Source organism: Dermacentor andersoni, chromosome 2 (assembly GCF_023375885.2).
Source record: "Dermacentor andersoni chromosome 2, qqDerAnde1_hic_scaffold, whole genome shotgun sequence".
NCBI lineage: Eukaryota > Metazoa > Arthropoda > Arachnida > Ixodida > Ixodidae > Dermacentor > Dermacentor andersoni.
In genome coordinates this window covers 114,808,110-114,832,198 of record NC_092815.1, presented here as the reverse complement: position 1 = coordinate 114,832,198, position 24,089 = coordinate 114,808,110, and the positions used below count along the sequence as shown (strand labels likewise).

Genomic DNA, 24,089 nt, shown 5'->3' with positions numbered 1-24,089 from the left:
ATAATGGTTGGTGCGTATTGCGTAACGAAAAAGGCTCAGCAGTATTGCCTTCTCACTACAGTAATTTGGTACAAATAGGAACTCTTACATGAAAGAAGTTATAGTAATTAAGCCCACTTACCAGTCTTTATAGTTATGGTAGTCTGTGACCTGCTACCATGGTGTCGAAATGAGAAAGTGGCGTACATCAAGGGCTTCGACACCTTGACGGAAAGTGCAGACAGCTTCAAATTCCTGAATGTGCCTTACCATTTCCACTGCAGTCGTCATCTTGACCCAGTCGCTTTTGAGCACAGAGACAAATGCCTCGCAAAGCTGCCTCTTCACGACGTTGACGGTTGAGCGCCCAACGCCGAAGAGGTTTGCCACAGTTCGATCTTCGGCCGACGAGCACGTCTTGTATCGGCCAATTGCGACTCGCTTCTCCAGGGGGGATCGGATCACGCATTTCGGTGTCTGCCATTCGAGCACAAGGTGAGAGCTCTCCACAATAAATTGGGACGTCAAAAGGTTCACTCGGAACAAGTGCCAAAAATTGTGCTCGCCGAGATCAGGCACAGTATCCTCAAACCATCTTTCACGACGGTTGAAAACCTAGGTGGCTCGGTTGCAGATTCTGGCAGACACCACCAAGGCGCAGATTGTAGAACTGTTCAGGAGCAACTGTTGCTTTATGCCGTCCTTGACTGCCTTCGCTGAGTCTGCTTCGCTTTCTGGAGCGAGAATCCTTGCTATGGCAGACACTATTCTGGCTTTTTTCCCTCAGTACGGTCACCCGTGATGGGCGCACGAAAGCGGGAAGGTTGTTGTTGCTTCTTCACAAATGTACGTAGCGCCTGAGTGGGACCCACCAAGAATGGGTGGTTTAAAACTTTTGTTCAAGAACCAATAAAAGTTTTGACACTGACGTGATATGTGGAAGTGTTCAAAGTGGAACGGAATGGTCGTGGCGGAAACGAAACGCTCTGTATGGCGGGAATGACGGGAACGCCGAAGCCAACGCGAGAAGAGAAGCCCAATGTTGCCACACAAACTTGTGCACTTCGCAAGTTGTGCAAACGCTCTTTGAACTACGACAATAAATCTTTACTATAACCTTCCTTATTAGGCGTTGTTAAATTTATTTGTATTACATATAATACAATAAGCTTTAACATTATATTTCGAGATACATAAGTTCATTTTGGCCGATTTATTTCGAACTATAGCGCCACGCTTTCAGCAGCGTGTCCAGAAGGAAACACTAAAAAGGATCGTCGGTGCGGTGTGTCGGCTGCGCATATTCTTTTCAATAAAAACCCTTTCAACTTGGTAAAATAACCGCTTACGTATAAGAGTATTTACATGTTCGTGTGACAGATGCATTAGATGTACGATTGATGACGTAACCTACAGTTTCCGTAGCCTACTGCTAAGTGGTCAACCGAATTCTACGAACGCTGCAATGGACATTAGTTGCATCGGTTACTGCAGAGAAAGCATCATACAGGTATTCTGCGTACGTTCTACGCATATACTTGCAACATGGCCGCAGCCCGCCAGGTGTATATTTAGTATCTAAGCAACAGAATACTCCACTATTACTTTAATCTAATAGGATACCTAGGTGAATGGTAACCGGGTCATTCAGGATAAACCTGTATAGGAAAGGATCTAGCAAATCAAGGGGATGGTCTAGTGGACTTATCTCAATGGAGCAACGAGAGATAAAAGGCAGGACCTTAATTTTACCTATTGAAGCCGAGAATCTCTTTTCTAGTTGTCGTGGATTAGAAATGAGATGACATCATTGGCTAGCAAGATCTATTATAGGAGCGGGTTCGTGTTGATTATAACATAACCAAAGCTTGGAAAAACAAAAGATGTGCCACTAGATAATTGGTTACCATGGTTATTTCTCTCTCCTTACACAACACCAGCATTGAGCAAACCTATTCTTAAGGTTAAAATTTACGAAAATCACTCGGGCTTTTGGTTTGCTCGCTCTAGGGGATGTTGTGCAAACCTGGCAAGCTTGATTAATAAGTTGATGCCTTCGTCGAAGCCACAGTACTCGATTTGCTGTCGCCAGGTCACGCTAGCATTGCCAGCGACACCTATTAGACGTATCCAAGGGCGCTTTTGAGAAGCTGGATTTGATAGCACGTGCATAGAGCGAAGGAAGAGAACGTAGTTCATTATTTACTGGAAGGCAAATTTTTTCTTTTCAAAGTAGAACAGGTTACGCATTTAATTTGAAGGAGGTGGTTTATAACAGAACAGGCCACCCGTAGCGTTCTTTACATGTCCTTTATTACGCTCTACAGGGTACTCGAAATCTGCAACAAACGGAGTGGAAAGGTTCAACTGCTTAGACTCATTCAACTGCTTAGACTTCGCTGCCTGAATGGCATGAATTATTCTGAGCGATGATGTCGTCGAAGAAAACGTGCCCCCGAGGACACTCCTGCTGGCGTACGCGTCTGATGCTCCCTCAAGCGAACTGGCCACATTATAGGCAGGCTATCAAAAGAGAATCACTCGCTATACGATCATCTGGAAGACTAATTTAAAATGCAGAAGACATGTCTGCCTGGTCCGTGACTGGGACGAAAATCGCGCATTTCGGTCAGTGAATATGAAGCCTCTGCAGGTCGTCTTCCTAAAGCGCTGGCTTAGAAATTTTGGTTCTAGTCATGCACGAGCTTGTTCGAAATGTTAGTCAGTCTCGGTGCTCAAAAAGTTCCAGAGACAGCGTTTAGATCTATGTCATGCCGAACAAAGCGAGCAATACGTGAACCTCTTCCGATACTTGAATATGGCGCGTGTGATTTGAACCACATGAACTTTCCAGGTCCATGATAATTGGAGTCGCAGAGAGTTGTTCGGGCAACGATACGCCGTAAAACCTCCTTTGTGCTTCCCTCTAGCACGTTATATTTCAATATTCTTGTCAATATTCTTTTATCGGAAATCATCTCTGCTGTTATGCTCGTGGTGATTATTGTATCTTTATGTTCAGTGCAAAGATTTTGACATAAACGCCTTTAGAGCCAGTCTTTACAATACTTGCTGAAACCGTATGTAAGAAAGATACGTACTATTATCCCTAATATCTTTGCAGCCGTACTGCCTTCGTGCCTTACTTAGGCATTGTTGTATAAAGGAAAGAAGCTATTACTCTATTGTGCATGTGTCGCGATCGCAGATGGTGCCACTGTATCGTCATGTGTGACGCAAATGGAGGTAACTTTAGCCTTATGCACAGCGTCCACAGGAGCGTAGCTGGCAGTACATTTGTACATTCAAGTAGGAGTGGTCTGGTGTAAGAGAGCATGCTATGCTTTAGCCTGTATACTTAATCAAACTCATACTGGTACACATCAGGAGCTAGAAGGAAAACAAGCGCGCTATTTGTTGCAGGATTTTGAGGCTTCCTCGACTATGCGGCCTCTGCGTTCTCCACGTAGGGTTCCAGAATGGCGTGGGAAGATTCGGGCAGCAAGACAGAAGAACTTCCAACCGCTTTGACCGCGGAGGATTGCGTCCGTCTCCGTAAGGAGCGCAACGTGGGACATGGAAGTAAATGCAGAAGCCCCACCCATCTACAAGGGCGGGGGGATCGAGATGCTCAGGGCAGTCTTTCTTTACCCTTGTGCCGTAGCAGCATCTGCAAAACAGTAGATCCTATTGCGAATAAGGAAGCGAGCACGATGGAAAAATTAGACCTGAAGACCGTACTAGCTCTAACATAATTTAGGCACGTAGGATTTCTAATACGTGTATAAATGTAACTTGCGTATTTGGTTAAGTAATTTCTACCCTACTGACCCCACACGTTCTGCCGCACGCACAGGGCATTTTCCGTATGCCTTCCAGCTGCACTGCTGACGCAGCCTATCCAATTTCCAAGCCATTTTAAGGCCGCGTGACACATCATGTCTTGATGCCCTGAATGAGAATCCGTGTTTTCGCCCGAAAGGCGAAGCATTGATTCCAATAGCAAATTATTCGACAGTTATACAAAGTAAGGTTAAGCTTTATCAGGCTGATAAGGTTTATATAAGTTTGCAAGCTATAAGATTATAAGCTAGTAGTTATAAGTTGATAAGCTTTAAATGCTTTAGAACCTTCAGCTCGTTACCATTTGGTGTGAAGACTGGCAAATGAAGCTTAACTCATCTAAATGCAAAGTAATGTCAGTCACGCGAAACGCTTCAAGCCATAGCTCTTCCTATTATATAAATGCATATCTAGTATCTGAGGCATCAGTATTTAAATATCTAGGATTTAATGTTACGCCAAGCCTTTCCTGGACCTTTCACATCCAATCATATGCGCAAACGCTTCCCAATCTCTTACGTAGATTCTTCGAAACTTACGTAACTGTCTGTCTAAGATCCGTAAATTAGCATTCCTAACATTTGTACGTCCCCAGCTTGAGTTCGCGTACCCTTTATTGTCTCCCTACGATGCATACTTGATCCGCATGTTAGAAGCTGTCCAAAACCGAGCTAAACGATTCATTTCCCGCATTTATAACCACCAATCAAGCATAACTCGAATAAAACTCAACCTTTCCCTTCAGTTACTAAGTAGCCAACGTGGCATAGCACTCCTGTCCTTGCTACATGGATATGTGAACCAAATGAAGCCATCGCATTTGCCATTGGAACACGCGTCTCGAACATCATGATGACATTATAATGATCTAAGCCTCACTCGTATTTTTGGGAACACGAAAGCATTTAACTTTAACTAATAGCTCGGCCTTACCACGAGCTATTCGGGTATATCAGTCGCTTTCTGACAGCACTGTCGCGGAAATTAACAAAGTTAAATTCAGACAACTGCTGAATCCACGGTTTTTAATATAACAAGTATGTTCATTTTTCCAAGCGTCATGTCATATAACATGTGTCATATATGTGTCGTGTCTTTTTTCTTTTTTTCCAATGCGCCATTCTGTATGCCACCATGAACTGTCTCTATTTCAGGCAATTCCTACTTGTTCTGTCCCATCTTTTTTTCAGTTTGTTGGTTTAATTTTATTGTTTGCGTTATGGGCTCGCACTATGTGTGTTATTTTGCTGTGCTCATGCGCGAGTGTTGCAATGAACTGTACTTTTCATTCCTTTCCTGACATTTCTTTGCATTGCTTTCCCATTTTTTATTTGTAACACTGCGTTGCAAGCACGTTGACATTGTAAATAATTTTTAGCTCGCATGAACCGGTTTTCTGTTGTCATTCGTTCTGCGACACCCCCCTTACTCCATGCTCTCCTTGGGGCCTGTAAGCTGCTTTGAAATAAATAAATAAATAAATAAATAAATAAATAAATAAATAAATAAACTGTTGTAGACATTCGCCCCCTAACTAAGAGAACAAGTGCACTGTCACGGGCACAGGCAAAACCTAACCCCTATCATTCGATAACCGCGACCACTCACTGTCAGAACGCTTGCATTATCGCCGAATACGGCTTGCCATTGAGAACGCACAGAGTTCAGCCGCTCATTTTTCTTTAGTGCTGTTGTGTGGCCAAGTTTAGGGAAGCGTTTACTTCTCTGGGCTGTAATTCACAACGCTTTTCGTTCCGAATGGCTTTCTGCTTTTGAAGTGTGGTCGTTTGGGCTTGTCGGTTTCGCATAGTGGCGAGTGTTGCAACGCGAAGCAGGATAGACAGGCACAGAAGAGGCGCGAATGAGCGCTTACTGCCAGCAGAAAATTTATTGTGTCTTTAAGCCTGGCCTTTTAACGCATGCTCTCCGGCGTTCGAGCAAACAAAAGTATTTTGTTCGCCCATGGACGACCGCACGCACATCACTGTCCAAGCGGTTGCATTGGCACATCAAGGTTGCCCACGCATAAGTAAGCCATCCCTGGCCTTATTGCAAAGGGAGTTGGCATTTCCAGAAAACGTCAATGCGAACAGCGGGCGATGATGGTATATTTGTTTCATTTCGCCTTTCGCATATTTTTTCCCTTCTGCTTTTCTATGTAAACCTCTATATCAAACCTTAAACTTTCAGTTGGCAGTAAGCGCTCGTCCTATTTTTTCTGTGTCGTCTTTCCTGCTTCACGCTGCACCGCTTGACTTTATGCTTTCTGCCATTGGCCAGCCGACATAGCAAATGATATGTCCTGCATTACGGTTGGCTCTAATATGCCTTACGAACAATTTTATCGTTAGCACTTTCCGTGAATATAGTCCCTGATGTTTCTTCAGTGGCGGTTGTCGTTCTTGTGGAGTTTGAAGAGACACGCAAATCCTTCGTCTATTATGCGCCATTAAAACGGGAGCTGGAAGCACAAGTCTACGTGATGGAACGCACTGAAACTGCTAATCAGTCGTTGCTTTTCAATGTCTACAATTTATTCTTGTTTCCCTTCACGTCCAAAGTTGAACTTGATGGGCACGGAATAGGCGAGACAAAACAGAGAATGAAATCCAATGGAGTGCTAGAAACAACAGTTTTTTTGTATCAATCGTTCCTTCCTTGTCCGCTATCCTCTTTGTGGTGTTCATTGTGCGCGTAACTCACGAAATTATGAAGATCGTCAATTGGCCCGACGCCACGTTGTTCTGGCATTCACTGCATGTCTTTGGTCACATACGTCGTAAGAGCCGAAACATCGAGAAATAACACGTGACCCACAACATATTTTCAGTGAACAAAGTATAACGCGCAAAAAATAACGCTTATGTAAGCTGGGCGGCTCTTTATATTTGCTTTTTTATGGTGTTTCATCGTCCCTGGATCGATTTTATTCTGTAGCTTAGTGGCAGTTTGTCACGCGCTAAGAGCAAAGTGAAACAAAGGACGGTGATTTTCTATATATGTTGCACGTTAATTTAAGTATAACCTAGCACGAATCATCGACCCGGAGGCATCATCCGTGCGCCTTACTCAAGAGATTCACTGCTTCAGGAGGAGCATTGACCTGTCACATCAGTTTGTGCAGCTACTTGATACGAATAATTAAACTACAAAAATAAAAACAGCGTCTTATAATAGCACGGCTTAATGTATTGATAGACAGTGCAACACAACACGAGAGAGGACAGATGAGCGAAGAGAGCTCTGTCTTCATTCCTTTGTCCTCTGTGTTCACAGACGGTGAATCAGCGAAGCTGAAACGTGCGGCCCCGGGTGTTTATCACTGGATTAATCCCGACGGTTCATTAAACGACGGCTTGGTAGACTGCCGGATCTTCTGTACGCAGTTGCTGCTTGCGCTTGGCTGCACGAGCCTGTTCTTGTGCCCGGGCTGCAGCATCGTGACGGCGTAGACGATCTCGTTCCCGGTTCTGCTGACGGTGTTACTGATCAAACGCCGCGCACTCCTCAGGAGTACGTATGACGTGTGGCCTACCGATTTCGGCACTGGCGAGAAACGGCTACGCGCCCGCTCGGCGGCGACGTAGAGCAACGACGTCACTACTGGTGCAGCCAATCGCGTGCCTTGCTTTATCTTTCATTCGCGCATGAGCATGGTGTTGTGCTGGTGGAGCTTTAGGTGTACACGCCACAGACGGACGGACGGACGGACGGACGGATGGACGGACGGACGAATCGGCTAGCAATATACAGCTGCTGTAAAAGCCCAATCCTATACCTTTCAGATAAAGGCAGGCTTATGCCGGGCTGAGCAATTACACGTGCAGACTGACGAGTGTGAGAACAACAAGGCTATATATAGATAAAAATATTTCTATTATCTGTATATTTACAGTAAAAATTAAATCTCAACAAGCGGTCGGTAAGACTGCGATGAAAGGCCAGTTCAGGCTAGTGACTGCCCATATGGCCATATTTTGTTGACTGCCCTATGCCCATATTTTTCTTTTTTTTTTTTGCTAGTTGTCCCATAAAGTTATCGCTTTTAATGATGTTCCTTCCTACTTGCACCATAGTATATTTGCATGAATCGAAATGCAGGTTGCGAATTAAAGCACACATTTTAATTAAAGCTCCTATTTACAATTACACTTTCGAAACTTTCGTCGAAGATATTCACCTTGGCACCAAGCACTCGGACACGAATAATTCATACGCGGGACATGGACGTGTAACTTGACTTATTTCTTATTTATTGTTGGCTGCTCTACTAAGCAAGCGAGACAGTGTAAAAAGCAGCAATGAACATTCGTCTGTTTTACACGCTGAACGAAACAATGGAAGTGATGGGAAGACCTAGCGTTGCGCTGAATCTCCTGGAACTGTGTTCCAAAAATACGCGGGGACGGAATCTCGGTGCGACGTAGCACACAAGTCAACAGCTGCAGTGCAGCAAAAACAGCGCCCTGGCAGCTATTGCGGCATGATGAGGAACGGCGCCAATGGCCTCGCAGGCTGCGCAATTCAGTGGCGTGCGTGGTGCACAATGATTATCGATGCTAATGGGATTACCATTGAAGCAATGTAGTAACACACGGTATTGCTGAAAACATCTTTGCTTAGAGTCTGTAGTGATCACTCTGAGATTTCCATTGATCCGGCTATATGCGATAGACATTCTGTCCGGGATCGGCCCACTTTGGTATGACACTCGCACATCTGCGTCCGCCATAACCATGTCAGTAAGTTGGCGACGCAGAGAAGGGGATAGAATGAAGAAGCAGCAATAATGTCGATGGAATGACGAAGAAAGTATCGAGACTACGGCATGACGACAACAAAGTGACGATTGTAGAATAATTGCGGAGCGATAACGAGGACAGCGTTACGCCGACGACATGAAGAGATTTGAGTGACGATGAGTGAATGAATACGATGGCGTGACAATGAGGGTATGATAGAAATCGAAATGATAAAGCTGGAATTCTGATGATGGAGAGACCACGACGGCATCCCGACGGCATTACGACCTGACGGGCGAATCACTTATGTCGATGGCAACGTTTAGCGCTGTGTTTCAGCACTTTGCACTACGCGGATCTATTAGGGGATGTGACCTACGCGGATGCACCCGAATTTCTGGCACCCTTAAACGCCTTAACACGCAATGCAGAGCACGTAATGGCGCCGCAAAGGCGCGACTTCGCTTCCCGCGAACAGCGGCGCCAGTGGACTTGCACCGGTTTCAAATATTGAACAGTGAAATTGTTTGGTACTTTTAAAAATGAAGAGTTTGGCTAGAGAGTTACTACCACTTTTCCTTATCAGGTATGTTTCTAGACTCATTGGTTGATTGATTCCGCAGATATTACAGGGTATAAAAGAGGGCCGACGTCAGCTACTAGGTAGGTAGGTAGGTAGCTACTAGGTAGGTATAACTCCCTGTCGCCGTGATGTTCCGGATATACAAGTTTGTATGTTCTTATTTCGATAACCCTTATTAAACGCCGCAAGTGAAATTTCGCCGTTCATGGTGCCTATACGTAAATAAATGTTTACTTAAAAAAATCGTTAACCAGAAATAAATATGTCCACTGGCGAGATTCGACCACCGTACCAACAGCGCAGAAGGCCGGTTCTCTAAACATTACTTCACACGTGCATGATTCGAGAAGGCAGAATAGAACACATTTAGAAATTTCCCGCACACAAGCCATAACGGACGTCAAATGTTTCCCGTTGGTCTCATCTCATGCCCCGTAGTGTCCGACGCCTGCAAATCCATTGGAGGCGCTCTTCTTCATGCCAGCGTTTTCACATGTTTCGTAGCTGAGAGAGGGCAGTTAGTTCTATAAAGACACTGCATCTATCCCACAGGAGTTACCTTCAGAACTGCATCACGCGAAGATGTTGCACCTGCTCATGCTTTGAGCAACGTCCAAAGAGCCCAAGCACAACGCTGAATATTACTATCGCCTGTCACTTTTTCTCCCTTAGAGCTAAATTACCAGTTTATGAAATGACTAAATAAATAGAATGCCCGATCGGGACATTTGAACGAAGCCCTCTAAGCTGAGAAGCCCGGCATTGTTATCATCTGTTCACGGAGGCTTTTACCCTACGACGGCGTGCCTCAAAATAAAATGCTGGTTTTGGCATGTAAAACACGTGAATTAATTTTTTAATTCGTGAGTTATTCCACTCTGCCAAGCCTGATCACTAGCGAAGCTTTTACGACCGGCGTTTAGCTTCGGAAGATGCGCCGACAAATGCGGGATACACGTAACCATTCGCTGTCGAGACTCTTGTTGTACTCTTTATCAGAGCCTCTGTACATGCGTTGTACTGAACCGAGGCATGATACCCTTCATCAGCGCCTGCTTACGCATGCCGCAGACTCGAAACTCCCCAACGTCCCCGCTGGGAAAGCACCGCGTCAGCAAATCCACCGCCTCCTGCCATCGCTCTTCCGACCACATGCCGTTGACTTCCGAGAGGTCCTTATCGAAGCACAGGCGATCACATACTCGCCAGCTTGATCCGAAGTTGCGATCGAGAAAGTCTCTTTGCAACATTGCGTAGACACCGTCGAATCCCGGCACCACGCCCTCGTGGCGTCGACGTCTCTTTGCTGCATTCGTGGCGCCGCGATATGTGTCGTCGACTCTTGCTCGTCCCTCATACGTACCACATCGCGGGCACGCTCTTCTTCTCGGGCCTCCAATTTGGCACGACGTCAACGGTCTCTCTCCAGCCGCTGCTCACGTTGTCGCTCCTCGTGGATACGCTGCTCTTAAGGCGCACCGGATCACGCGTCACTTTCCCATAGCAAAGGTGGAGCCAAATCGCACCAAGAATCCCCCTTCGTGATCCATCTTATCAGGCGTACACTACGTCACGCATTACGTCATATATTTAGGGAGAGGCAGCTGCGACGGAACGCCGCTTTAGACACAAGTGGCCGTTAAACCGAGCTCCGACGGGAGCGGCCGTATGCATTTGCTTTTGTTCGCTCTTTCACTCTTACGTTTTAGGGGAGAGTTTTTCCGCGCGGATGCCATAAAATTTCGGATCCTAGCCAAAGAATTGAGACGTCATCATACATTCAAGTGTGGACCGATCATGAAAGTGGTGCACTCTAACTATGTAAGCGGACTCCGGAAATACTGGAGTAAAAAAAATGTACCGATCCCGAGTACAGTGCAGTCTAAAAATGTGTGACAATACCGAGGAAATGGCAGTCACAACATTTAATAGTCCGACACTGGTACTACTGCCATCAGGCGACGGATGACGCGATAGAGGGCAGTATGCTATGACAGCGCCTCAATCACACTCCTAACTCACTCACGAAGGCTGTCTTTCATCGACTTCAACCTGAGGCTCAATCGCCATCCAGCTTCAATTAGAGTGAGAAGGTTTACCGTAATAGACATGGAAGATGATTGTAATCTTTCATGGCTTTTGTTCGCAAACTTCAACTCTAAAAAATTTGCAAAGTTATCAGTCCAAAATGTAAGGACTGGTTCCAGCAACTTTGATGGTTGAATACTATAGCATCTACCTTCCATGTGCGCCATAAATAAGCATATAGCACACATATACCTAAATATAAGTGTAACATTATCGCTAGGGCCATGCCGACGGCGAAAGTTCACCTGTAGCATCCCTATAAATGCTATCACAATACAAGCTTTTGTAAAAACAGCCTCACATGTCTTTCTTTAAAATAAAACGGAGAAAAAGAGGGGGGGAGAAGCAAGAAAATTTAGAGCAAGTTCATTAGCGGGCACTCAAAATCGTTCCCGTGATGGCGTTATTGTAATCCCTTATATAGTGTCACTAACCATGTTCAAGAGCAGCAATGTAGTCGTTCAAGAGTGAGAACAATATAAATACACATCGTGCGTTTTTCCCCGAGCGCTTCGTAAAAGAAACTTTCTCACGGAGATAACACAGCTTATTTCGTCGGAAGTCCGCTTGCCTTTATCGACCACTGAACCGGTACGAGCGGAACCCGCTTCGCCGACCTATTGTGTCGAGAGATCGCACTCGACCGTTCTTTAGTCTTCGTATTTAGGAACGAAAAGAAAAAAGAAACTGGACGTTATTGCCATATACAGTCAACGGAAAATAAACAAATACTAACGCAAGAAGTGGATTCAATTATATTTTGTTCGGACAGTCTTGGTTTGGCCAAGAAGGCTGCGGTCCTGATGGCGGTTTAAAGATTTAGAAGACAGAAAATGTGTATGTAAGGCGGGAAGAGGCAGGGAAATCATGGTTTGAGGTAGTGTCGTGAAGCGTTGACCCACAGTTCTTCCTCTCTACTCGTCCGTGCTTTTTTTTTGTTGCTGTTAGTGCGTTCATTCATTATCAGCAACTTTTTATCAGCCATGCTGACTGTGTGCTACCTCTATGGTCCTCAAAGCGTGCCAGCAAATTGATGTGCTGCTGGAGATACCAAGTTTGTTCATTTCATCCAGCCTTCTTTTTTTTGTTCTTGTTTTATTTATTTATTTATTTTTTCAAAAGTGTTTTCAAGTTCGCAATTTCCTCTCAACTTCCGTTCCTTAACGTGCCGAGAGGTCATTCCCTCCTTCATAATACTTTCCAAGTAGAGGAGGTTTAAGGGTGACGAGAACATCTCCAGAACGCGCACACTAGGAGAGGCTCTAAAAAGGTTTCCGGACCATCTTTCCCGTCGCAACGAAGGCCATCCTTGAAATTAACCTTGAGATGGGAGGATCTTCCAACGGAGTCCAATTATGGAGCTTCGCGCAGTACCACACCGACGTGCAACTTTCTCGAGTGACAGATAAGCTCACAAAGATTCGTGTTGACGACATCGTTGCAAGGCGAGAAAAGGAGTGTAGACAAGAAAATGAGTAAGGTAACTGAAAACTTCGCGCTGTAAAGGGCGCCCAAGCGTGGAGGAGGCTGCTTTATCTGTCTTAGAAGCTTTCGTCGACTCGGTGAAAGAATTACCGTAGCACTGGAAGTTTCGAGCGAGAGGATGATGTTCTCGCAGACTACACTTAGCGCCATTTAGCGGTCAGCTCCGGCGTGCTCTTTTGTAATTGGAGAACCAAGTTGCGCCTCGTGGCTTCTTTCTGCAGCCTAATAAAAAAAGCTACTGTGTTGAGAGGAGGAGGAGGAAAAACTTTATTTTCTCTAATTGGTTAGAAATTAGCGGTGGCAGATGTGGTCGGCCGTCTTCACGGTCTTCGTCCCCATCTGCGCAGGGTCGACGCCCCTATTCCAGGGCACCACTGAGGGTGGCTACTCGGTGAGTATGCCTCACTAGTCCATGCTGGACTTTCGGGTCGCTGCTGGAAAGCACCCTCTTCCACTGCTCCACACTCGGGTCCTTTATTTGAAGGAATTGTTGATTGTGAACGCATCCCCATGTAATGTGATATAAGGTGGGCTTGGCGCCGCACCAGGGGCAAATGTCTCTATACTGGGTGGGAAACATCTTGCTTAGTGTGTTTAGATTTGGGCACGTTCCTGTTTGCAGCCTCCTCCAAGAGTTTGCTTCATGCTGATTTAGGCTGTTGTGGAATGGAGGGTATTTGATTCGGACCCCCTTGTCAGAATTCAGAATGTCTGAGTATCTTGGGTTGAGTGGTATGGGTTCCTCAGGGTCGGTGCTTGTGGCCGCTAGGTTTGTGTGCTCTCGAGCTGCCTTGTTCGCCCTTAGGTTCCCTTCTATTCCAGTGTGTCCCGGTACCCAGAAAATTGTATGCCTGACTTTGTTGTTAGCCCTGCAGGAGCGGAGGATGTGAAGCGCTTTGCGTCCTATTCTGCTACGTGTCGGAATTACATGAACTGTGTTGAGAAGGTGGTTGGTGCCTTAGATCCTAATAAATGCTGATTGTTTTTTTCTTCTGTCTACAGCATGGGGGCTCTCTTCCAAGCAACAGTTATCTCCTGTCGGGTTGTGGCACTGCAAGCCTCCTCAATAGAGCGTGAGTGATCAGCCTGCAATTTACGAGGCGTATTACTTTAGTTAGAAAGGGAAGGATAAATAAAAGCAAAAGCAAAAGCTACTTTAGATAATCTGGAAGGCTGTGTGCTGTGTTGCCTTCTTTCACATACCAGGAAAATAACGGACCTCCATTGCCGTGAACAACAACAACTGAACGGAAACAATGGTCTGGTACCAGAATTTGTATCATATTAAAAAAACAAGCTTAATTTTTCTACGGTAAATACAAAAGCTTAAACGGTATAACGTAACTAGCTGACGATGTCAACATCAGCTCAGCGCATTATCTCAGTACAACAGACGTCGCCAGTACACTTCAGAAAACGCGCCGACATATTTATTTTCATATTTTTTTCACATGGGTCTTGTATCATCGGATACCGTAATCTCCGGACTATCAGTCGCGTTCTTTTTTTTTTTCATGACTTTCCTTGCAACGTTCTATACAACGCTGCGACTTACGCGTGGCAGTTTTCTTTCTTTGCGGAGAGGGAGAGAATAACTTTATTGATTGTCCATGAACGGGTCAGGGGTTGGGAAAATTCGGAGCCCCCCCCCCCCCCATTTATCGGCCAGTAGCCCCTGCTCATTGGCGGCGGCCTCGGCCATACGGACAGCCCGCAACTGAGTCTCGGCGTCCGAGCTGAGCAGTACCTTCTCCTACCTCTCCGTTGTAGTTATCATTTTTCTTGCTTTGTCTGTGGTGATGATTGCACGGCAGGCCCACAGTATGTGTTATAGGTCTACCCTTGCTGTGCAGTTTTTACATTCGCCGCTGTGTAGTTCCGGGCAGTAGTGACTACATAGTACCGGGGGTTGGCGTACATTCCTGTCCATGCAACTCATTGTCTTTTGTGTAATATGTTGTGTGCCTCTGGGTATTTTAGCCTCCCCAATCGATAGTGATCTATGATCCCTCTGTAAGTCACCATAAGGTCACTGCCGGTTCTTCGGGGCGAGGGCTGCTCTGGTGTATTTTTTACGCTAGCTCAGCCGATTAATTGTTGAGCTATATATATAAGTTGTGAGCTTCGTCGTTGCCGGGTTAGGCTGCGTCAGCTGGTTCCCATATTATTTGTACACTTCTGAGCCTTGCTCTGCTAAACCCCTTCATTCTTCAGTCGAGATGCGCCCTCTCGCGAAGTTTCTGACTGCCGCCTTGGAGTCGCTCATTATTTGACTTGATTTGGTTGACGCTGACGCCATCGCATTGGCAGCTTCTTCCCCAGCTTTAGATGTACTTGTGTGAACCGAGCCTGAGGTTATGAGGTGGCCGCGTTGATTAACCGCCGTTACTCCCATGGCGAGATTCGACAGGCCGTGCAACATAACGTCCACACTGACCACTATGAATGAGCAATTTTGTTACCTGAACTTCAAAAAAGCTAGCTGATACTAATAATAAAAAAATATACGGTATAGGCATGATTTAACGCCAAAGTATACTATATGACTGCTATAAGGTAGCAAAATCATAAAATACCTTAGTGACTAGCAAGAAGTAATTCCACATTGTTTTTAATTATTATTTCTTTTAGATTTTAACTTCCCTTCCCTCTTCACCTGTGCAGAGTAGCAGACTAGAGCGCACTAGCTCAGGTCGACCTCTGTCTTTCCTGTCAACAAATTCTATCTTCTTCATTATGTTTCTTTTTTTTTTTAATACGCAAGCAGTGTAAAAGCCAGGGCCTAAAATACGGGCGTCACTAAAAATTAGTTTTTTTTGTCGACGAAGATGCTATGGACGCATAAACAGATGGGAAAATGCGCAGGCCTTCCATTACTCTTGAAGACCTAGAAATGAACGTACCTCGTTTAAGGAATGCTATGGCATCGGTATAGTGATGCCTACGTTTTAATGAAAGAAAGAGTGCTGCCCTCGCGTTAAGCTGATAATTTCTCCTACACTAACGATCAAGTGTCTGCGCTTGTATGCGCAATGGTTCAACCACCTTGCTTTCCAATTACGCCCCTTTCGCAACTGCACAAAAAGAGGCAAACTTGGGGTCCGTATAATCATCATAGAGAACCCTTTCTTCTTTAGTATAGGCTAATGTGTATTGCAGTTTAATGCACGCAGGTCAATGATCGTTGGAATAAACGTGCGCGAGAGTATTTCCTGGGCTTGCATTGGGTCAGCAGTGCAGCCTCGGTGATCGTGGCACAGACGCCAACAGGAAGAACATGGATCGCTCAACATAAGAAGCCCCAGACCACGTGGATATGGGAAGGCACTAAGTAGCTATTGTCAGACAGTTGCCCTTCTTAATCCCTCGACGCCTGCACACGAAATGTCGTATTTCTTGCTCGTGGCCGGGTGGCATCTACTTTTTATTTGCCTGTTCGACACGAACAGACACCGCCCTCCGCGAGCCCGCACTACATTCCTTCACCGAAGTAATTGCCGAAAACTCAGACAGAGCCCATCAACCGGTAGTGTAGTTGTCACACTTGCTATCTTATCTATATAGACAATGTTAGGCTCTTACGAAGGTCACATGCAGGTGGAGTACGTGACTGATTCCACTTGTTTTATTGCATGCTCTTATTAGTAGTACTTCGCTATAGTTTTCTATGCCTTGTCAGAGACAGAAGAAGGTAATTTCTATCCAGGCGTTCTCAATATGAGTATATATACAATGATCCTCAAGGATTCTCCCAGCAAAAGTCATCTTAATAATTTTCATTGAGCTCGCAGACTGGACATGTTTTCATGCATCAGCAGCGATATTTCGAAGCGACAATGAGAATACCTTTTTTTTGTAAGTGCTTAAAAGGTGAATAGACATGCAGCGTGGCACATTTCTTCATCTTCATACATCGCAGCAGAGCTCAGAGCGTGAACCCTGGCAAAGGAGTGCAATGCTATCCTCTAATTTGTACCTCTGCGACGTTGCAGGTGCAAGCGCGATCACAGCCACACTCACTTACAGCAACCGAACATGGAGTTTATATCTCCACATATCGTCTCTTCCTTTTTGACTCTTTAGGCGGGATCTCTCGAGGAACCTTCTCCTCGTTTCGCGCATAAGACGCTTAAGGCAGCCAACAATTTTTAAATGCAATACTTGTAGGCTGCAAACTTTTACTCGAGTTTCTGCATACCAAGTACAGAATAGCGTTACTCAAGAAAGAAAGAAATGTGATTAACAAGTAGGACCTGCTCTCAAATTTCAATATTGAACACTGACTGAGAGCGCCGCAAAAGAAACAAACATTGTAAGATGTTTATTTTTGGCATCTGTTCACAAAATCAAAGCCCCGCCTTCTTGCTTTAAAAAAATATTGCGTTGAATTTTATTACTTCGTTTACGCAACGTTCATTTGATGTTTCATTCGAAATTTGAACGTTTCTTTTACTATATGCGCGCTTCTTTGAGCCGGTTGATATTTTTTTTTTTGGGGGGGGGGGGGGAATTGTTTGGCTAAGTAAGAGATAACCAGCATGAGTGAAAATGCCCCACTCTCCTACACGTAGGCCTTACTCAAAATAAAAAAAAAAAGATCAGTAAACATAAGATACATTGGCACGACTTATACTCAAACACGACTTGCCCTTCCTATAAGTGGCATACAGCGAACTAGACTATTAGTGAAATTGTGCAGTGTTTTACGCCAAAGCCTCCTTATACTTTCATTTTTTTGTTATTGTTGTAACATCTATTTTCTGAACTCACCGTTGAGAGGATTAACGCTCTTATAGTTGCTATGTTTATGGGTTAACGTATGGTTAGGCCATTTAACTTTATGGATAAGTGGGTTTAGTGCAAGTAATTAGTGTAACGTCACCCTAATTGCAACAGTTGTGCATATTTTATTGAACCTGGTACTAGTAATCCTCGTGCGTACACTTCTTGCTGTCGCAAAGATTATTGAGTCTTTTTAGTCCCTCTTTGGGCCGTTCAGAAACTGCGGGGCTTCTCAGAGGGCTAAAGGTTTTTCGCTCATGCATTGGAAGTACGCATGCTTTATGTTCTTCCTCCGGAACAATTGCAGCAGTAGCTTGATTATGTCAACAGAAGGAAGGAGGTCATTCTCAACAACCTTTAGCTACTGGTTGCTAGTGTCTTTCAAACTATTAGATGTGCACGTCTGCGCATAATTTCGCTGCATCCGCTATGATACCTGCTGCATTCGGACGTATTCCCCGCCACTATCGTTGGTTCACCTGTGTACTATTGGACGTACCGCGATTTCACACACTGAAGACATATTTTATTAAGTTTCATCCATAGTGTTTTGCTCTGGGACGTGTAGCGAGAATTTTCTCATGGATAGGGGTGAAGAGAACCCATCCGCTTGTATTGATTTCAAGTGTGGATACGCTCGGTGCGTGGTAAGCAAAACAGCAGGAGGCAGGATAATGGCTAATAATAAAAAAGGATAAGGACATCGACGCCATACGAGAAGCCGATAAAGAGGAGCAACATACACGAGAACTATCAAAGGAAGAAGAAGGTGACTAGAATGACGAATATTATGCTCTTAGAATAGACAGAAAATTGGTTTGCCTCTACCTAATATGAATGACAAGAACGCACGCGCTCGCTCCTTAGTGGCTGTTTTTGCAGCAAGGACGTTGCTTAAGTATCCGGCCAACTAAACGCGTATTGCCTGAAAACGTCATCATAATGTATTGCTTATTTGACGATAACGTTATGCAATGCTGTAACTTCAAGCGAAAAAAAAACATGTATACATTCGACGGGATAGGGAAAGAAAGAAAGAAAGGTATACACATACGGAAGTCGCAGCTGCGCACACAAGTGCAGATAGGCGCTCTTACAGCCAAGCTGTCAGGGCGAGTAAAAATGTACTTGTCATTGTTATGTCCTGAGAGAACAAAATCGTTTGCGAACGATCTGCTTAAGCGTGTATAATTAAATTAAATTATGGGCTTTTACGTGCCAAAACCACTTTCTGATTATGACGCACGCCGTAGTGGTGGACTCCGGAGATTTCAACCACCTGGGGTTCTTTAACGTGTACCTAAATCTAAGTACACCGGTGTTTTCCCATTTCGCCCCCATTGAAATGCGGCCGCCGTGGCCGTGATATGAACCCGTGACGTCGTGCTCAGCAGTCCAACACCATAGCCATGAGCAACCATGGTGGGTTAAATGAGAATAAGAGGCATGGTTAGGGAACTATTGCAGAGAGTGGGATTGTTAGCGTCTAAATGGAAACGGATAAACAGTCGTTGTCTACCTGTTAAGAGGCGTTACTTGAAATGCTCCTGAAAGACGGGAAGTACTGATTCTACGCACCGCACTCTATGCAATCAAATACTTTCTGCGGTCGTGTTAAATTGCCGTAGTTACAAGGGCACTCGTCTTGAGAACCTACAGAACAAAGGCCTTCCACATGCGTGCCTGGAACACATTTCGTTTCCAGAGGGATTCACTATAGCCAGCAAGAAAGCTTCACGTCATCTTCTTTTATTTGCGAGAGACACTGAAATGTTCGACGGGTGGTAAATATCCCGGCGACACTTCAATAAACGCTCAGGTGAAATGATTTCCTGCCTCGAACGGCAGGTTACATACACCCTGCCTGCAGATGTAACACACCACCACCACACATTTAGATTAGACGAGGGCTGCTGTGAGGGTGTTTTGTAACGGAATTATAGAGTGAGTAGGTTATTACAACTTTCGAAAATATTAACCTGCATAATTGTGTTGTGCATATTTTCGCACCTTATACGAGGCTGCGCAGCTCGTCTGCCCAGTCTTCTCAGTCAAATAAGAGAGGCGCGTTGTTGATTTATTCGAAACACGGGGAAGTCTGAAGGTTATAAGCAGCCGAATTTTATTGTGCCCCAATTATTACAGCATTTGCAGTAAATTGCTGTAGCAATTGCTTCAGAACGTATAACAGTATTGTACTAGCCGTGCCCAATCTAGCGCAGTCTTGGGTGAACTATGACTGCCGTTGAGTTCCAATTTGGGGAAATAATGTGGATCATGTTGGCCTATGTATTCGAAGCCTATATGCATATGGCTTATTTATGACGTTGGAAGTAACTTGGCTGTCGCGTTATAGCAGTGTTTTGATAAAGGCAGAAAGACTGCCGTAATGCAGGCCTAAGTATCAAGTGCCATAAATGCGTACGCTATTAGAAAGAAGTATCCTTTCAACGTTGCCAACAAAAGCTTGTTAAACCTAGGTCGATCTTTAAAAACACAACTTTTGAAAATACTGTCCATTGATTTACATTGGTGTGTTGCGGCAAACATCAACAAATGTCCAAAACTTCTGGATATGCATCCACAACTCAGCCTCTCACAGAAATGAAATCGCATAGATTGAATATTCAGGTTAGCTACCACACAAATATACTCCTGTGCAGTTTTCCATTTGAAATCACCACAAGTATAAAACATGTATTATAAAATAGAACACTCCCTTTCCGGCGGAACTTTCGGTTTTTAGGTGAAAAGCCAATGGACCGAACGCCAGCACACCGCAGTATTCAAGGTAGCATGCAAAAATAATCTGCGACCGTATTCACATGGAGTAAAAAAAGAAGAATGGCTTGACCTGCGACACCGCTGTCTACCTATAACACTAAAAGTTCTCGCAAACAAAAGTTGTTATAATAACCGATATGCACACTTCAGGGTTCTAAGATATTCACACCACCTTCTACGACATGAGAACCGTGCCAACGCTGAACCGGCTGCAAAGAAAGGCAATTCCACTGTGTGCCAGCTCCGAACACAATGCGAGTGGTGCACCCGTGTGCAGGCTGCTTTAAAGTGAAAGAAACATGCTCACAAGAGAGTGTGCCATTCTCGTGATAAATACCAGACGCTGAAAGTGTGGGCGACTACAGACGCCCCGTCGGGTTAGACAAAGGAACTTTGAAATTAAACTGTCTCTCCACTGCTTAAGTGATTCGGCTAGACATGATATCTTTGACAGATTCACATCTGTAAAGTGATACACGATCATTTACAAAAGCGACATAAAAATCCATGCCACAATATAGAGCGCTACCAAATTCCATAGCGCGAGAGTGATCTGCTGCAGATTTAAAATCGTGAAACAAAGACACTTCAAGGGAAACAGTAGCCAATGTTACTGCAATGGCGACTTAAGCGCAAGCGAATTGTTGCGTGCAAAATAGACACACCTTATTTTTCAGTATATGGACACAATTAATAATAAGGTCTGTTTATAGACATAGTATAAGTTCACGCAACACGCTTTGCTTTTCGAATGACCTTTGATGAGGCCATGACACGGAACCATAAAAAATATTCAAGGCGTCCACGTCAGCCCCGGCATTTGGGCTCGATGTTTGCGCACACTTCAAAAAGAGCTACATGAAAATGACGATTGTTTCAATTTTTTGAATCACTGAAAAAAGACAATCAGTTGCAGCGCGTTTGGCGAAAGTAAGCGCAAGGGCAGCGGAATTGCTTGCTTGCAAGGAGACGCCCGTAAATAGATTACACGAAAATGAATCAACCATGTGGGCAAGCATTTCACGGTAACACTCCAAGAAATTAGAAACGAGCTCGAAATCAGTTTTCGTGGAAACGCCAAATGCGCCCTCACAAAACTACTCGGCATGTGCCTGCGTAGGTGTTCTACCACACAGAAAGGCTGCATTGAATCCTTTCGCATGGTCAAAAAAATTAAGCTGATATTCAAAATTCATACACCCTATAGAGCCCGCAAGACCGCCGTCAATTAACGTGTAACTCACCATTGCTTATGTCGTCGTGTTTATTGATATAGCTAGTCTACATTTCTTTGAGCTTGGTGTTTCGAAACAAGACGCACTTTTAGCCGCAAGACGAAACATTGATAGCAATAGCGAGGTATTAGAAGTTTACACAATGTATGGTTCGTTGCTTATAGGCCGCGTGAATTGCAATAAGTGTTCCCTTACTAACTAAGGAAGCGTCGTGTCAAGCAAACACAAACATGAACTGATCCTAAGGGACCTTTTTGGAGCTAGCCCAAACCATCACCTTCCTAATGGACGACCGCCAGCAATCGCAAAGCAGGTGTAGTGAGCAGCACAGCCAGCAGGGAACTAGCTCGGGCGCTTTCCGAAAGCGAGCGCTTGGTGCTGTCGCTCACTTCACTATTTCAACGGTGGCCGCTTTGCAGAACACAGATTGCGCGACCTTCGAACACTACGCGCACGGGGAAGACAACGGGCAGGAAGCAGCCAGTCATCTAGGCTTGCCGTTAGCCGTAAAACCCATTACAGATACCTCCCAATATGCGGACAGCCATGCGCAAGCACGGCCGGGCTAGTGAAGACGATGCGCGCTCACCTCTCCTAACACCATCTCGATCACGTGACCTACAACATTAGGCGCAGGTTAGGATAGCGCAACCACGCATATTAAGCCACCATCCTTCTCGGCATTATCCCATGCTAAACCTCGCAGCCAAAGCATACGGCGCGCGTGCCTTTAATTCTACTCGCTGACTCGGAACATCACGGCTAAGGTGAAAGCAAACATTTCCTTTGTGTGTCCGTATATTTGATATCGCAATAAGTTTTTTTTTTATTTTCTTTATTGCGATAGCAATTATGCAAACAATCAAGGCCGATTTTCGCAGTCACCGTGGTACCGCGCTGTCCCGTGTAAAGTCCGTGTGTGTGGAGAATGAGCAGCCAGCGTCATACGTTGGTGGTTATATGATGTTCTGGGGGTTTGAGTGCAAACACGCGAGGCATGGCGAGCCGAGAAGGGTGTTGCCTTCATGCGCGTCGTCTTGCCGCGCACGCGATTTGGGTGGTCACGTGATCAAGCCCTCGCTGCCACAAGGTCGGTCTAAAGGATTAGAGCGCGCGTCTCCTCCTCTAGCACTGCCACTTGATTTGATTTACGCTTCGCAACTGAGATATTTAGAGTGATTGATGGAATCTGTACTAAATACCTTGAAAAGCTTTCTCATACGCTTGCACTGTCCATTTGCGATGTGGGGCGCGAAGGAGACCTCTCTAACAACAGCCGTTGAATAGGATAAGTTTGCTTTATCTCTGCGCTACTCGTTGTCAACCAACCGACATAATTGTTTGCTCTTCTGAAAACTTTACTTCGACGAGACGCGGAGAACGAAATAAGGAAAGGCTCAGAACAAATAAAGTATAGCATCAGCCAAGTGTTCAGGCCAAAACAGCAGCAAAGATGCTGGAAAGGCAGGGGACGATTTGAAAGGTTGTTTAAGGTTTCATTAATTTCGGTAATGATAATTAAGACCACGCAGCCAGGATTAAAGCAGTGTCGTAGAAGGTCTGTGATTGCATCTCTGAAATGCTTAAATGTCATTAATGTAGATAGGGCTGCGAGCAACAACGTTGACGAAGACACAAACATATAGAATAATGCCCAAGACCCCTAGCAGTATTGAGAAATCTTGTGTGGAACCGCCAACAACGGGGAGGTCCCACGTAAGCATTATGGATTTTTTAGAAATCGCCTGGTGCTGATAACATGATTCTGGTCATTGAGCTTGATTGTTCACAAAGGCGGACATACCTTGCACGAAAAATCGAGATCTTCAAATAATTTACAAACATTTACTAATTAACTTCCTTATTACGGCAAATATTGCAATTTACGAATTCTAGCCGGTGAGATTTTCAGGCGTGTCCGCACACGAAGCAATTACCTATCTCGAGCCGCGTTGCCGTTGAACCCATCGCAGATTGCCTCCAAGGTAAAGTGTTGGCAGCCGCTCTTAGCCGTTGGCTCAAACGCCACCGCCGGAGTAGAGAAAATGCCCGCCAAGCTTCCCTTTCGTCATGTGCCTTGCGTGCGTGAGAAGATCACGCACCCTCTCTACGTACCTCCATTGTGTTCGCGAGAGGTTGTTGCCGCCTCAAGCCACACTTCTCGACTCACACTCGCGAGCTTTCCCTCGCACCTACAGCACACGGCGCACGGCCGCGATGTTATCGCACATGGATTGTATACGGACCCTCACGGCAGTGCCGATAGCAATGGCGCAAATTCGCCTGTACTGTCCATATAAATGCTATGGCAATTAAAAAATAACAATGGAGTGCTTCACGCGGACGGCGATCACTGTATGGAGATGGAGTGTGCTCATATGCAAGCCATGAATCCTTTTCTCATTTCGCACAAACTGTTCCATATATAAGTTTATAACAAACATTGCTTTAAGCAATCAATAAGGTGTCAGTGATAAAGAAGCAGCAGTTTCGCAGGAAAGGAGAAGCACCGATCGCGATAGCAAATTAGCAGACAGCCATACGAAGTAAGGAAGGGCAGTATCAACT

General features: G+C 45.0%; 1 long non-coding RNA gene across 2 annotated transcripts in view; it reads left to right on the top strand.

The window, feature by feature from the left end:
- The window catches only part of LOC140215946 (uncharacterized), a 172,593-nt gene that overhangs the window by 11,962 nt on the left and 136,542 nt on the right, over positions 1–24,089 (top strand). For both annotated transcript variants that reach the window (XR_011892546.1, XR_011892547.1), the window contains exon 2: positions 13,723–13,793. This is a non-coding gene — a long non-coding RNA (uncharacterized lncRNA). The remainder of the gene's footprint in view (positions 1–13,722; positions 13,794–24,089) is intronic.